This window comes from Macrobrachium nipponense, chromosome 9 (genome assembly GCF_015104395.2).
Source record: "Macrobrachium nipponense isolate FS-2020 chromosome 9, ASM1510439v2, whole genome shotgun sequence".
NCBI classification, from domain to species: Eukaryota; Metazoa; Arthropoda; class Malacostraca; order Decapoda; family Palaemonidae; genus Macrobrachium; species Macrobrachium nipponense.
This window is the reverse complement of record NC_061110.1, coordinates 100,010,186-100,022,988: the sequence shown is the minus strand read 5'-3', so window position 1 is coordinate 100,022,988 and position 12,803 is coordinate 100,010,186. Positions and strand designations below refer to the sequence as shown.

Genomic DNA, 12,803 nt, shown 5'->3' with positions numbered 1-12,803 from the left:
GTAGCAATACATAGCAAAGTCATTCTACAGATACTAATCCTTGGACCCAAGTTGTTAGGTGATCCATCAGACTATTGATTGCTATCCAAAATAAGGTAACACTAGGCACACTACCTTGAGGGACATCTTCGCCTTGTATATAGGAAGAGGAAATGTAGATCCATTGCGAACTTTTAGGCAGCGATCTGATGTAAAATCCTTAATGAAATAAAAGATATTGCCTCCTTTGTCACCAGAAGCCAACTACTTCCGAATACCATCCTTCATAGTAGGTGGTCTCGTAAGGTTTCTCCATTTTCAAAGAAGACTCCAACTTCTTGATTCTGGATGGCAATGGCATTTGGCATTTTGGATCTCCCTTGATAACATTAATAGTAGGTCTAGTACTGCTATTTTTTCTGAAACCAAATTGCCTATTGGATAAAAGATCTTTTGTTTCTGAATACCAGACCAATCTGTTATTCACCATTCTTTCAAATAGCTTAAATACACAGCTTGTGAGTTATAGGCCTGTAATATTTTAGTTATTTCTGGTTTCTTACCAGGCATGAGACTGGGGACTACAACTGACGTCATCCAAGACTTTGGAGTGGTATGAAGTTTCTAAAGATCATTAAGGGTGCCCAAGAGGAAGCCCTTGGAATGTGGTTTAACATTTCTTTCTTAATATCATCCTCTCCCAGAGACGTTGATGATGACGAGTTAGCTAATGCATTCAGCATCTCGTCCATGGGTAAAGGTATATTGAAAGCGCCTGTATTATTGGATTGAGCAGGAACTATTGATGTAGAATTTCGTATTTGCTTAAATTCAAGAGAGTACTGTGTTGCACTAGATACTTTGGCAAAGTGCTTGTCAAACATATCTGCCACTTCTTTGGGATCAGATATAGTAATATCCATTCTCCACCTTTAGTATAGGTAGTGGGTCTGGAGTGTATTTACCCTTGCAAATTCCTGATCTTAGTAAAGATTTGGGAAGATGGCATTTTTTTCTGAAACCTCCGAGATGTACTTGATCCATGATTGTCTCTTAGCCTTGTTTTGTTCTGCTTTGCACAAGCTCTGGTATACGCAATTTTGTTTTCCTCACAGCATTTCTTACTTCAGCTGGACGCCATTGGGAAACCTGGAGTTCTAAGCATACATTTCTCTGAGCTATCTAGTACCACTTAAGTAAAGGGCTAAGCTTCAATTTATTGGAGAAGGGAAGTCCTTGGAATTCTTTTAATTTCGTGTTAATCTTTCATATGAGCTCCAATCTGCTCCATGTTTTCAACTTTGGGAGGGATGGGGATGGAGTATGATGAATATATTTTGAATGTATGTTTGTTTGTATGGTGTTTTTACAGGACGTGGAACCAGTGGTTATTCAGTAAAGGGACCAACAGCTATATGTGACTTCTGAGCCACGTCGAGAGTGAACTTCTCTATCACCAGAAATACACATCAGTATAGGCCATTGGTCACTGCCATATATAGGTTCTTACTTACTGACCACAGGTATGCTAGTGCAAGAGCCGATGAACATATAATTAAATCTATGGCAGAAGAGGGTATGCATCATGCCTCGTTGATGACCCAGTGTTCAATAGAACTATATCGTTCCTGTCAAGTAACTGCTCAATAATGGTACCCGATTCTATCACATGCATTACCAACCAAACCCCCACCAAAACATTATATTAAAATCACACATTAATATGAATGGGGATAGTAGTTGGTAAATTAGGTGTTGAAGGATAGATATATCGAATTGCCTGTTGTTACCAGACATTATAGGTGATCTAAACTAGGCTTCAGATATAGAGAACACACAGTGATCTTTTTATCGAATTGCCTGTTGTTACCAGACATTATAGGTGATCTAAATTAGGCTGCAGATATAGAGAAAACACAGTGATCTTTTTATCAATGTAAATTTTTTTCAGCATAAGCCTGAAGAATTGTCAACTTGGACAATGCTACATTTTATAGATTTATGGATAACGCCTGTGCCTTTGAGCTCTTTCTCCTGGTTGAAGCCTATTTCAACAAGGGTTATATAATGTCCTCAAGTTTTGTTTCTTGGCGACACATCTCTGTTTCTGAATCCCTGATTAAAGATTGTTCAGCACTTGAAATACTACCTCGACAGTTCCACTGTAAGGTTGACGTTATTTACGTTCAGGCTCTGACGTCCTTTTACTTGTTAAATTGTTTCTTTGGGATGTTGAATTTATGAATGGTCAGTGGCTTTCTGTTGGTACCCTTATTATTTTCTCTTTTGCTTTTAACTTCAATATGAGTATGGATCTCTGCTACTGCACTTTTAATCAAAATGCTGGACTCCTTTGGTCTCACTGAAGTGACAGCACAGTTCCCATTAAGTTCATAGTTGCCATCATTTGGCTGTGGGGAGATGGTGCAGGGGAGAAAGATAGGGTTCTCCCTCTCTCTTCTGTACTTTATTTTTTTCAATATCCTTTTCTTGGAGCAGAGAATCCCGCATCTTGGGATCACCAACGAGTTATGATGCATACCCTCTTCTGCCATAGATTTAACTGTATGTTCAACGGCTCTTGCACTAGAATACCAGTGGTCAGTAAGGAAGGACCTATATGGCAGTGACCAACGTCCCATTCATTTGAAATATATTCATAATACTCCATCCCCATACCTCTCAAAGTGGAAAATATGAAGCAGACTGGAGTTCATGGGTAGATTTTCTTCACCAGCAAAGGTTTATCTTGGGTGACTTACCTCCTTTAGAGGATTGTGCTCTTGCCTCGACAGGTTGAGCACCAATGCACAATCAAAAAATATGGGTAGATTTTCTTAATTAAACAGCAGTGTACTTGTCTACCTTAGGTGACTTACCTCCTTAGTGTGTGCTCTTGCCTTACCGGGATGGGCCTCTACCACTGGGGGTGGAGCTCTGTTACCTTGTGGTATTAAGGGGCAAGTGATTTAAGAGTTCTAGCATAGCTATTATTGTCTTTTCCCTGACCTACGCTAATGTGCTCAGCATTTGCTTTATTTATTGGCATTTTCTCATGATTAAATTCTTCACAACACTTTATGCCGTCAGGCCATGGGAGAAGTTCTCAAATGTCATCAGGGCTTGGAATATGTATGTTTGTTCTCAAGTCCCAATGATGTACAAAATGCCCAGGAATACTTTGAGTGTCAATCATTTACCTTAGACAGGAAGTAACTTGTCGTGGTTTTCATTAACATTTTTATTTTAAGTAATTAACATTTTTATTTCAAGTAATATTTTTATTTAAAGCAATGAAGCAATTATTTTTATTTAAAGTAATGAAGCAATGAATTAAAGACAAAATTATTAATCACAGGTCAATAACTACATGTGAAAACTTTTTCATAGTCTATCAAAGTCCACCCCTTGATGTATACTGCTTGCTCTGCAATATCAAGTCCAAAGTCTTGATACCTCTTTTGTTGGCCGTAGTGCACTTATCCCAAATGATGAGGCTTTACTGCCAGAATACTTTGGCGTGGACCATGCCCTTGGAAATGTCACACACAAGAGCCTCTCAGCAGTGGCAATTTCAAAGTAGAGCAGGGTAGTGTGACCTCCATCCAGTAGTGTGGCCACAATTCCAGAGGAAGCGAATGCACTTTTTTTTTTCTTCTGATGAACTTTGGCCAGAATAAGATTGATAAAGAATGTTTTTCCGGTTCTGCCAGGAGCATTCATGAAGATCAGGCTGCCCGTTCGGCAGTCAACGTATTCAGAATGGCGTTGTACACTGATAAGGAAATGTTTTTCTAGTTCTGCCACGAGCATCCACGTAGATCAGGCTGCCCGTTTGGCAGTCAATGTGTTCAGAATGGTGTCATAGGCTCTACTGGTCTGGCATCAGCAGGGTTCCTTTTTTGTCATACAAACTGGGCTAGGTCGTCAGGGATGTAGCTGGTCTAGCGAAGAACCTCTCGGCACAACTGGTCGATGTTCATCATCAGGAAGGCAAGGCAAGCCATAAATCTTCAGGGTTTTCCCAAAGATAGCCAGACACACACTCTAACGTCTGCATCTTACCATAAATGACATCGCAGAAGTCAAAGGTCAGGGGTTGGATTATCTCTCCTCGCTTGGTGAAGAAAGTCTTTGCTCATCCCGTAATTTTCCCAAAGCTGACGGGTGATGAGCAAAATGGTGTCTAATCTTCTTTGGCAGCTGCAACAGTGTGGTTTCAGCCAGGATGAGGTCCCAGTTATGGTCGCTCTCTTAACAAACTTCACCTTTCACATGCCAGATTTTCCTCGGCATCTGCAACACAGCAGCTTCAGCCAGGGTGAGGTCCCAGTTCTGGTTGCTCTCCAAGGTCCCGGTTCTGGATGCTCTCCACAAACCGCACCTTTCACTGGCCCCCCTAAGTCAAATTTCAGGCTCGCGAAGGATGTAGGTCCCCGAAGGATGTAGGTCCCCAAACAACATGCAGAAGTATTCTGAAGTAGAAGCACTCAATGCTAGAATGATGGACTGTGTAAACAACGTCCCAGGGTGTCTGTGGATTTGATTTCTGGGTAAGCGTTGGATGTCCTTGTCTTGCTTTCACCTCCTGAAGTTTTGGTGCCAGAATATCAAGTGTGTAGTACTTGACGAAGTGGTCTTCCTGACCTACCTCAAAGAAGGCCATCGAGGTGGTCATGGGTGGGACCTGCATTTCCTCCAGCCAGTTTGTATAGACTCTGACCATTTTTCATTTGAACACTTGAGCTTCGGCACAGCCGGTACTTGTTGTGAGTCTGGAAGTGCAAAATTCTTCATACAGCTTCACTACTGCAGATGTACCTGCTGAGTTGGAAGACCTGCACTTCTGGATGGGCTGGTTTATCTCATGTCAAACATGGCTTGGTTGCTTCCCTTGTTGATGTACATAAGACTTCACTGAATTGCACCACTCAACATTGATGTGGGCTTGGAACAGCTTTAAAGGAGCAAATTGTACAGCACAACCCATCTGTTGCCCACCTTGACCTGCATTATTGATCTTTGCCGTACACCCGCCATCTCCTGGTTTTCACCTTTGGTATAGCATGTACAGCAAGTATTGTCATCTCCTGTCTCAGTTTTGCTGATGAGTTCCTTTGAAAACTTTGAACAGTTTCTATCAACCCTGCTTGTTGAATTGAGTTGAGATTGCTGCAGGAACCATGGATCACATCCTTGGTTGACGACAGCTTTGAGTAGGGGATCTTCTTGTGGATCTAAAATCTTTGTTCTAATCACTTTGTCGATGTCGATGGACTGACTGTTCTGGGAAAGCATGTGGGGGTGGGGAAGGCTGCACTTCTGCCACCTGATGGTATACATACAGCACTAAGTTTCTCCGAAGATGTGTGATTTGAATTTGCCATTGATCATCTTGGCCAATTTCCATTTGAAGTGCCTGGCAATGAAGTTATAGCTGAGGGAAGGTGACAGCCAGCCAAAAATCAGCTGCTTCAGAATTTCACACCATTTCAGGTTGAAAGTGAAGACGATGAGAGATCTGGGCGTTCGTATTCCTAATAACTCATTGCACCTTTGGTGCACTCTTCATGTGCCTGGGACTTCCAATGACCCTTGAGGTTAAGATTATCCCCTTTCCCCAACTCCCTTGGATTAGCGTCGCTGGCGATGGTCTCTTGGAGGTGGATGTAGTCGGTGGCTCACTCTCCTGCTGTGGGTCCAAATGTAGTGAAACTTCTTCCTTACAATACTGACATACATCCACAATACACTAGTGAAACAACATCCTGTACATCAAAAGGTGTTTCTCGTCCCTGGCACGCAACATGATTCTGCAAGCAATGTAGTTTTGTTACGATAATTTTTTCCTCCACCAGTTTCTAGATTGGTGCGAGGAATGTAGTAGTAGTAACCCCTTGCCAAAAGATCAGAGGATACAACACTGCAGGGAGTCGTAGTACTTGTGGGGGAGGAATGTAGTAGTAGCTGCCCTCACCTTGCCTGAAGATCAGATGATACTGCAAGGAGTTGTGGGACCTGTGGGTGTTGTCACTCTCTCCCAGGGCTAAAAGTAATTGCTGACCTTCACCACAGGCCCTTTATTAAAGGTGGGGACATTGAAACAATTTTCGTGCTCACCTTCAGCCTTCTTCTCTGGCCTGATCTTGTGGTTCTTTGTGGGCAACTCCAAAACTTTTCTGAAGATGGTGATGTAGTCGTGCTGCCTATGAAGGAACTTCTGGAGTTCTAGAACGATGCCTCCCTTAAGGCCCAATATGTAGCGGTCTCATTTAGACCCCCGCACCTGCATAACCTGTGAAGTAGCTCAAAAGAAACTTGGGGTCTGCTTCTGGCAAAAGCAACAAAGATCTGAAGGCATGGTAAACCTGAACTTGAACACTGAAGGTGGGCATTTGACCTGGCCCATAAATTCTTTGCACTAAATAATGTAGTTCGGAAACGGTTGTACTTTTGAATGTTTGTCAAGGAAATGCAAAGAACTGACCATATCTCCAGACATGAGCGATTGCAGTGGATCGGACAGACTGACCAAAGGTGGAAGAGAGATCTTTCCATTGCTGCATTAATGTTCCGGAGCTGTTTCTTTCCACTGAGTGTTACAGTGCTGACAAACTACATCCAACTTTCCAATGGAAACATGAAGGTGCTCGTGACAGCTAACAAATGACCTGTATTTAAATGCTGCTCTTTTCAAAGCTGTGAAATGCCTTAGAGTTCTGGCTCCTGAAACTGTCGCCTTCACCTGTCATAACCTGATCTCCCTTTGTTCCTGTTCTTTGGCTGCTCTGGGTGCAGCTGCTCTTACCCTCATATCTAGGTAGTACCAGTCTGGCCTTCCTCTGCTGCTGTGGATGCTGTAGCTCTTGTCCTTTGGTCTTCCAGTCTGGCCTCCCTCTGGTAGATTCTGCTGCTCTGGATACAACAGCTCTGGCATCCCTCTGACCTGATGTTTCTGCTACCTTGTATGCTACATGCCTTTTGGTTCCTGTAGTCTTTCTCCCAAGGGAAGGCAGTTTCTTTAGTGGTATATTTTCTGAAAAAGTTGGATCATTGTTATTCTCTGGTTTGCAAATGAATATAATTTCTGCATTTAAATGCTCAGGCATTCTCTAAACAATGCCAAAATTTAGCCCCTTCAAATAAGATACCGAGTGCAATTCTATGGAACTGAATATGGAAAATTATAATTAACAATACCTCCTTTATACTTAAGATTGTCATCGTGTCAACCTACCTAAACACTAGTTTTGAGAGTAAAAATAAAAAAATCCTCTTAGAATTGCAAATTCATGTTGTTGGCCACATTTGAACTTAACCCTTACTTAGGTGCTGGCCTAAGCTCCTAGGATCTTACATAAACTTTTTTATTTTGTGTAAAACCATGAAAATTACTAAATGCATTCACATTGCATTTTTCAAATACAGACATTGCATGTAAATTTATACAACTGAATATGAAAACTGCATTTAATATGACCACCTTCATAATTACCTAACCTAGGTTGGTAGCCTAAGGTTCATGAACAGCCTAACCCCTGTATGAGGAGTAGTGGTCAGTGCACCTCATTCGGTGCAATGTAGGCATTACTTAAGTTTCTTTGCAGCATCCCTTTGGCCCCTAGCTGCAACTACTTTCATATCTTTTACTGTAGTACCTCCATTCATAATCTCCTTTTTCCATCTTACTGTTCACTCTCTCCTAACAATTGTTTCATAGCGTAACCGTGAGGTTTTCCTCCTGTAACACCTTTCGAACCTTGTACTGTCAACTTCCATTTCAGTGCTGAATGGCCTATGTTGCCCCAGTGCTTAGCATAATGCTAAAAATCTATATAAATCAAATATATAGAGAACAGCCTAATAAACTCTAGTTTTGCAAGTAAAAATAAGAAAAATGCTGGCCCATTTCATTTAAAACCATGAAAATAACTACTGAAATTGCATATCTAGACAATGCAATTGAACAAATAAGCAAGTAGCCTAAGTTAATGGACGTTTTCGAACTAACCCATAAGTTAGGGTGCTGGCCTAAATTCCAAGGCTCTTACCTAATAAACTCTTGTTTCTTGCAAAATCATGAAATAACTGAAACTGCATATATGGGCATTGAATGCAATCCTATGCAACTGAATATGCCTTTTGGAGGTTTTCTGGAAAACAAATTAATCATTGTAATTTTAAGGTTTAAAATAATTTAAATTTGTGCATTTGAATTAACAGGTATTTTCAAAAAGACAATAATGGCTTCACAATTAACTTTACTTAATATTTGTTGCCTTCAAATACAGATATTCTATGTAATAAAAATTACAGGGAATACAAAGATTACATTTAACATGACCACCTTCATACTTAATAATCATCTAACCTTGGGTAGTATCCTAAGGTTCATGCTGGCATTTCTTATTTTAAACACTTCTATTGCTGTGAAACCACCAAAATAACTACTGAAACTGCATATACAGGAAATGTATGTGATCTTGTGCAATTGAATTTACAAGTGGCCTGAGAAAATCAATGCATTTGGAGTAACCCCTAAGTTAGGGTGCAGGCCTGGGGGTTGTAGGCTATTACCTAAACTCTTTTATTTAGTGTAATACCATGACAATATCTACTGAAATTGCACATAGCCATCACATGCAACCCTATGCAACTGTATATGCAAATGGTCTGAGAAAATTACCACATTTCAACTAAACTCTAAGTTAGGATGTTGGCCTTAGATCCTAGGCTCTTACCTATTTCTTGTAAAACCATGAAAATAACTACTGAAACTGTTGATATAGACACAGCATGCAATCCTATGCAACTCAATATGCAAATGACCTAAGAAAAGGGCAGTCTTTGAACTAATCCTAAAGTTAGGGTGGTGGTCTAAGGTCTTAGGCTAGGTATTACATAAACTTTTATTTTGTGTAAAACCATGGAAATAACTACTGAAATTACATATAAAGGCATTATGTGCAATCCTTTGCCATTGAATACGCAAGTGACTTAAGAAAATGGTGACATTTTAACTAACCCTTCAGTAGGGTGCTGACTAAGGTCCTAGGCTCTTATCTAAACTCCTCTATATCCTGTAAAACCACGAAAATAACTAAATACCTTCACATTTCACTTTAATATTTGTATTTCATGCAATTTTAGGCAACTGAAGGTTACCATTAAGCTGCGGTGCTGGCCTTAGGCTCTAACCTAAACTTTTCTATCTCAAGTAAAATCATGGAATTAACTACTGAAACTGCATATACAGACCTTGCATGATATGCAACTATATGCAATTGATTATGACCAGGACATAAGAAAATGGGAGAAATTAGTAAGAGGCCCTGGTGTCATTCCTAAACACAAGGCACAAGAGGGCTTATTTCCAATGCCTCCACATATAACTATCTAAAATCTTACACCTTCAAATTTAGATACTTTACCTTACCTTCATTTTAGATGGTCTCTGAAGTTATGTTATAAATTATAGGGTTTGGTGGAAGAGCGCAGTCCGATTTCCTGTTGGAGGTTTTCTAGTAAACAAAGGAATCATTGTTATTTTACGGTTTAAAAATAATTTAAATTCGTGCATTTATTTTAAATTCACAGGTATTTTCAAAAAGACAATGCCTTCGCAATTAACTTTATATATGATTTGGCAGCTTCAAATACAAATACTGCATGCATAACCTTCAATTACAAATATTGCATCCCATTTTATGCAACTGAATATGCGAATTATATTCAATATGACCACTTTCATAACTACCTAACCTAGGAAAGTAGCCTCGAGTTCGTGACAGCCTACCTAAACTCTATTGTTTTGAGGGTTAAAATAGAAAAAAAAAAAAAAAAAAATCAAAATTGCGTTAATAAAAATGTTACTACTGAATATGCAAATGGCCTAAGAAAATGTCGACATTTGAACTAACCTCTAAGCCAGGCCTATGAAACCTGTGGCCCTGGGGCTGCTAATAACTTTTCAGTATGGCCCAACCCTTCAAAAATAAACATCGTACAGTACGGTCCTTGGGGCCAACTGCCAAGCTGAAAATTGACTAACCCTAATTAGGTACTTACATTCTTGAAACTGGTTTCATCGAACTATGTCATACTAGTCCATAAGAGGATTAAAAAAAGGCACAGGATATTGGTACGGCAGCCGTACCCCGATCGCGGTAGATATTGGTACGGCAGTGAATTGCGCATGCGTCAATTTCAGACTTCCTGCCGTGCAAATAACGTAAGTGTGGTCGGGGTACGGCAAATTCTGTCAGTCAGTGGTGCTGTTACTGCCATATTGCGCTCTTGACTTCCTGTAGGTACGGCAGTTAGCTGTATCCGTTTACCAGTTTGCTAATCATACTGTATTATGTGGCCAGAGTTCGGCTTTTAGGAATAGAGCTGAAATTTTGTTTAATTTTGCCATTTCACTAGCTGGTAAATTCTATCGTCTTCTCCGACAGCTGTAATACCAAATGAAGTGAATTAAAAGAATATTGTAAAGTGTATAAAGGAGGCCCTTTGCAACTGCCGATGTCGGGCAGAATAAAGGGCCGAGAAAGTCACCAAAGGCACGATGGTAGTGTACGTATATATTTATTTATATATAATCCTCTTTGAATCTTCTCTCCGGAGTTCTTTTTAGGGCCGATTCGATCGTTCGTGACCTATGTATACACAATTTTTGAAAGTTTGAGTCTTCATAGATGTCTATGGCTTTTTCAGCTCGTTAAAGCCTGAAAACATTTGTTTTTCGGCGAAAACTAATGTATTAGTATCCGGGATTCACGCTGTTCCGTCGCCCTTTTTCTTGCTGTCACTGATATGTCTAAGGCGGTAAAAAAAAAAAAAAAAAAAAAAAAAAAAAACAAAAAAAAAAAAAAAAAAAAAAAAAAAAAGGGGTCGCGCATGCGCATTGCGCAATTCACTGCTGTACCAATATCTACCGCGATCGGGGTACGGCTGCCGTACCAATATCAAGTTCGTTAAAGGCAACGTTGCATTACCTATGTGTTGCATTCTCCTTTCCTGTGAAGCCTTTTTGTAACTACAGAATGTTTTCATAAGACATAAAAGACTTATATTGCAGTTGGTTTTTTACCTATGCCGTATTTCTAACACCTTATGTGCGGCCCTCCATAACTCGAGATTCTTGACTACTAGGGTTAACAACCGAGTGGACTAGCTGCGGCAACCTTAACAGTGTTCGGACCCACCTTCAGAAAAAGTACTTTAACACGTCCTGACACCTACTGAAATTATTTAACTGCATATATATAAATAGACAGCACTGCAATCATGCAATTGAATATGCAAGTCCCTAACCTGGGAAAATGGCCGTCTTTAAACTACCCCTAAGTTATGGTGGTGGTCTAGGGTCCTAGGCTCTTGCCTAAACTCTCTTATTTCATCTAAATCCACAAATCAATTACTCAAATTCCATATATAGACGTTGCATGCAATCCTATGCACTTAAATATGCAAGTGTTCTAAGAAAACGACTGCATTCGAACTCATAAGCTAGGGTGCTAGCCTAAGGTCATACGCTATAACCCAAACTCATCTATTTCTTGTAAAACAAAGAAAATAAATAATAAAATTGCATATATAAACGTTGCATGCAATCCTATGCAATTAAATTTGCATGTGACCTAAGAACATGACAGAAATTAGGCCTAAGTGTAACATAAGAGACCCTGGAGTCACCCTTAAACCAAAACAGGGCTTATTTCAAATGCCTCCACATTTAACTTTCTAAAATTTTACACCTTCAAATACAGATATTTTATCTTACCTTTATTTTAGAAGTTATCCTGATGGTGATGTTAAAAAATTGGATGGATCTGATTGCAAGTCTCGGTAGCGGCGTGCATTTGGGACCACTGTAACTCAGCAGTGTTGCCACCCCACTACGAGCGTTTCACTTTTCCCCTACCAGAGGGGATTTTCCCCTACTTTCCCCCTAAGCACCAAATGATAAGATAAATGAAAAAAGAAGTATTACTCTTTAGTTCCAATTCATATTGAAAGTAAACATTCCATATTTTATGTGTATAAAAAATGAACTTGGTAAAAGAAATATGCATGAAAAATTGAATGTATTTATAGTGAATATAAATGAATGGTAAATTATCGTATTACAACAAACATTGATCCAACAATAAGAGTTAATCGCAGAATTTTGTTAAAAGGGGAAAAATTAGGTTTTAAAAGAAAAATTACAAAAGTACAATAAATGCAAATAAATTTTAGAATGTTATATTGCAAAAATCATGGATGTCACAATTGTTTTGATCAACCCATGAAAATACATTTCTAAAACAAATGTTAATGCATTTAATATAATTCATCAATCACTGAGAATTCAGTTAATTTCGCTCTGTATATTTGTTCAAAGTACCTTGATTCTGCAAAGCAATAATTTTTCTTTTACTTTACCGTTGCAATGACAGTCAATTCTGCTTTAATCATACAGTCGCGACCTTTAGTTCAACAAACATACTCATTAGCTGAGTTCCAATTTTCCCGCCACCAGTTCCTTAACACACATTTTGCTGTGAGCCTTCCCTTCGTGCTTTCCACCTTACCATAGGATAACATCCAATAGTCAAGTTGCTCTGCTCTTGGTCACTTCTTCCTATATCTTTGGACCCGATAACCTTTACAGTTACGGTAGGCTTAATCACAGGAATCCCAAAACAACGTCTACATGATTGATGATGAAGCTTGCGTCACAATCTTTATCAGGAACTGGCGAGTGGCGAGACTGAAGTTAAACATCTGTCCATCCGCCTGTGGTGTTTGCGCATGGTAACACTGTATCCTGGGCTTTA

General features: G+C 39.6%; 1 long non-coding RNA gene across 2 annotated transcripts; it reads right to left on the bottom strand.

Moving 5' to 3' along the window:
* Positions 1-3,373: 3,373 nt before the first annotated feature.
* Positions 3,374-11,892, bottom strand: LOC135217843 (uncharacterized). Of its 2 annotated transcripts, XR_010315206.1 has the most exons (4): positions 11,765-11,892; positions 9,416-9,500; positions 8,031-8,132; positions 3,374-7,015 (listed from the first exon to the last, which is right to left on the bottom strand). It is a non-coding gene; the product is annotated as an uncharacterized LOC135217843 (long non-coding RNA). The 2 variants fall into 2 exon arrangements; XR_010315207.1 differs by lacking the exon at positions 8,031-8,132.
* Positions 11,893-12,803: the final 911 nt, after the last annotated feature.